Source organism: Geospiza fortis, unplaced genomic scaffold, assembly GCF_000277835.1.
Source record: "Geospiza fortis unplaced genomic scaffold, GeoFor_1.0 scaffold190, whole genome shotgun sequence".
In the NCBI taxonomy this organism is placed as follows: Eukaryota; Metazoa; Chordata; class Aves; order Passeriformes; family Thraupidae; genus Geospiza; species Geospiza fortis.
In genome coordinates this window covers 1,659,150-1,662,964 of record NW_005054328.1, presented here as the reverse complement: position 1 = coordinate 1,662,964, position 3,815 = coordinate 1,659,150, and positions in this window count along the sequence as shown.

Below are 3,815 nucleotides of genomic sequence, written 5' to 3'. Positions count from 1 at the left end.
GGTTGACCTTTACATCCTCTAAACCTTCTTGGAAAGATACGTATTGGGACAGAGTGCAGCAGCAGCTGATTATTCCCCCTTCACAGCTTTCCTCCAACCTGCTCTTCAGTCAGAGGAATCACCACATCCTCAGTGCCATTTGTGTCTGTGGGGGAGAGAAGGCCAGCATCAGCAGTAAGCCTGATGACAAGGTATTGAGTCTTAAAATTCCCTCCCATCATTAATTATTCCACTGTCTGCAACAAAAGGATCAGGTCACTCATTAGCTAATGCAACCTGAACTTTCAGCAGCTTTGAATACTTTACATTCAGACGCAAGATTTTCTTCTCTGTAAGACTACCTGCCACAGACCCTGCTGTCCCAATAGATTCTGATTTTTTTCATATATAGAAGTACTAAGAAGAATTAGCAAAATGTTCCTATTCAGAGCTTGGTATTGCGTCATTTCAGCATTTGTTGCCGATTAATATCAAAAGGTTCTTCATAGGAAGAAATTACTTTGCAATAGTTGACGTCCTACCAAATACAGGGAAACCCATGGCTATTAAACCTTCAGCAGATGTTGAATCCAATTAGGTACTCAGTGAGCACTGTACTACTATGTTCTGCAAGTAGCAGATAGTGGCTAGTGATTTCTAAAAATATTTTATTTTTTCAAAATTGTGGGTTTTCTCAGTGAACCATCATTGTTTCACCAAGAAAACCTCAGCTACGTGAAGATGAATGCTTAGATCTGCATTCACAATTCTTTGTGGCTAGTCCATTGCTGTGACAGGAACAATTACATTAAAACATACAGTGATACCTGAAAAATATACAGAGTCACCATCCTCAATTTATTTTCTTGTCCTCTTTAATCAAGCAAGATTTGTACTGGTTTCATAGAGGAATGCTTCCTGAATAGATTAGGACTCTGTCATGAAATAATGAACCAGCTTCTTTGAAAGAAAGCAACTTTATTTAGAAATGTTGCAATATAAAGTGTGTTTGTGAATAGCTAAGGGTCTATAAGATCGTTGCATCTATTTTTTCCAATTTTAGTATTAAAGGTCTATTTTTTTTTAAATGACTGCCTACAAATTAACTGGACTTTCTCAGACTCACAAACTCCACTAAATACCAGCTTCTTTCTATTTATAACTCTGCTTTTGAAAGATTTATTTGCCTTTCCAGTTCTACTTATCTGGAGCCACAATAATTAACTTTCACAACATTACATGATGGGGAAAAACAGTTACACAAATTAGAGAAATAAAGAGTTGCTAAAGAAAACATACCTGGTAAAGCAGATAATTATTTCATGGCTGTCACACTTTCCAGGGATGCTGCTTCTGTAGTTGTTCCACTGAATGAGCAGATTTCAGATAGAACAAATACTCTCAGAATACTGCTAATATAAGAAGCCAATCCTCATAATGAGAGGTCAGACTAGTTCTGCTCTCTGAATTCCAGCTCTGAAATGAACTTATCCAAATAAACAAACACCAGACTGAGTTTTTCTCCTGCCACTGACTGGAAATCTCTCATATAAGGAAGCGCCTGGTGGAAGCTGTTAAATATGTTTTGTCCTTCTGCATTTTATGAGTGCAGATATAATCCTGTGCAATATTAGTCTTATGGCTGATTTAATAGGGAATAGAAAATATGCTGGAAAGGCTGTCCATTGTGCAGTCAGGAACAAATGGGCCTCTTAAATGACTGTACTAAGACAGCGTTTATTTTAGATGCACTGTAGTGATAGACGCAGTGATAGACTGACCTGCAAAGTTCTTCCTGGGCAGATGCACTATACTGACTGCAAGTCACTGGCAGCAGCACAATTTATCTTGTACAACTATACTTAATGCTTAATCTATATATTGTTTGATGTTCAAAGAGCTGACACTTTTTTTTTATTCTTCCTCTGTGCAAAACATATAGTCAAATGCATATATACGTATGAAGAACACATTTACCATATTCATATGTAAAGCAGATGCAACTAACTGTCAGTACAATGCAGAGGCCAAATCTAGTGTAATAGCCACATGGAAATGATATTTAAAGTTTACAGTGCTGAAATCCAGAATATACTGCTTTATTCTGCCCTGACAATGCAGTTGAGGTAACAAAAAAAAAAAAAGAGGTGTCAGAAAGACAAAGTTTCCTGAATTACTCTAGATCCAAAACATTTCAAAATTTCTAAGAAATTCCTGGTTACCTACAATATTACTATTACACACCTACACCAGAAATGGACAATACTATTAAAAGTATAAATATGAATTTAAATGTTGATTTTTGTATTTAAATCTGCCACTGTTTCAGTGTGTTCAGATTAGATAGCAAAGAAAACTGTGGAGTTGGAGTGCAATGGTCTTAATGTGTTTAACACTTGTCTAAGAAACAAGCAGACAGGAGAATGTTAGTAAATGTTTATGCATTTCAGAAATGCCTTCTGCATCACATACTATGTACTCAGACTATGAATGTACATAGCAACAGTGCTGATTGAAAACAACCCATTTAATTACTGTGATATATGGAAGGACACACTCTAAATGCAATTTGATGGTGTATTTTGCACATAAATGATCTTAGGAGAATCATGGTTAGAATAGTTAGAATAAGGAGATAAGGATAAGAAAAAAATCCTGCTGCCCTCGGAGTCAATTAATTGTTTACTCTTGCCAGCTCTGAATCTTATTTTCTATGAAGAAATTAAGCAATGCTGGTCAGCTGAGAGGAAGGGGACATACTCTCCTCAGCAGCATCTAGGTCTGTGAGGGAGAGTGTATGACATTCTTGCAGACCTGAAAGACCCCTTGCTTTCAAAGCCTCCACTAATGTAAATCCACTTGTAGCGATACACCAAATTATTTAAACAATATTTCTGGGTGATTTAACTTTTACATAGAACAATGCATATTTTCTTCCAGCTTCATTTTTGCATTAATTGCTTTTAACTATTAACATAAAATCTTGATTATCCTATGATGAAAAAATCCACAGTATATTGTAAAAAAATATCGTTGAAGTGCACAAGTGATAAAAATACCTCATTTGCATTAATTCACTTCCTGTGGAAGGATATTTCATTGTAATCCCTAATGTTCACTCTTAAGAAACTATTTTCCACACCACATTTATATTCATGTTCTTGGTGTGTTCATTCGGGGAACTAAAAATTTTAAAATGTACTATTACTTAGAAATATTGCTTTTCCATATCAGACCTGGATAGGAAGAAATCCAGTTCCCCATGCCAAAATGATGCCAAAAGAGAAAATCCAACTCAACAGTTGGGCAAGGGGGTTTAATAGGTCAAGAGTTTTATCAGTGCAGGACATGTTGCTTTTGGAAAGTGCATTCTACAGCTGAAACTGTGCCGTGTCCCAAAGAGGAGCTGACTCGCTTCCAAAGTGTCTGGAAATGTCAGCGCATGTCTTCTGGTTATCACTTTCTTTTCAGCATTTGGGTTCTTGTGTAGATGACAGGTCTGTTGCAGAAATGAAGCTCAGGAGACACAAGTCCTCCTGCCGACAGGTTCTTGATCTCCCAGTCCTGCGGAAAAGTGCCCAGGAGCGGTCCTTATTAACCTCCGCTATCGGTCACTTCCACCCCGGCTGGAGCCCCCGCGATGACTGCAGTCATGTCGTGCACGGAGCCGAAAGGCACCCAGTGCGGCCCCGGAATGCCCCCGGCCGCTCCGAGCGGGGCTCCCGAGCTTTGCGCTGAGGCATGGCCCCATCTCTCCGCCCTTCCTGGCCCTGTTTTCCATCTGGTCCCCACAGCGGTGGCCCCGGGGCCCAGCGGCAGCCTCGGCAGGCGGACAG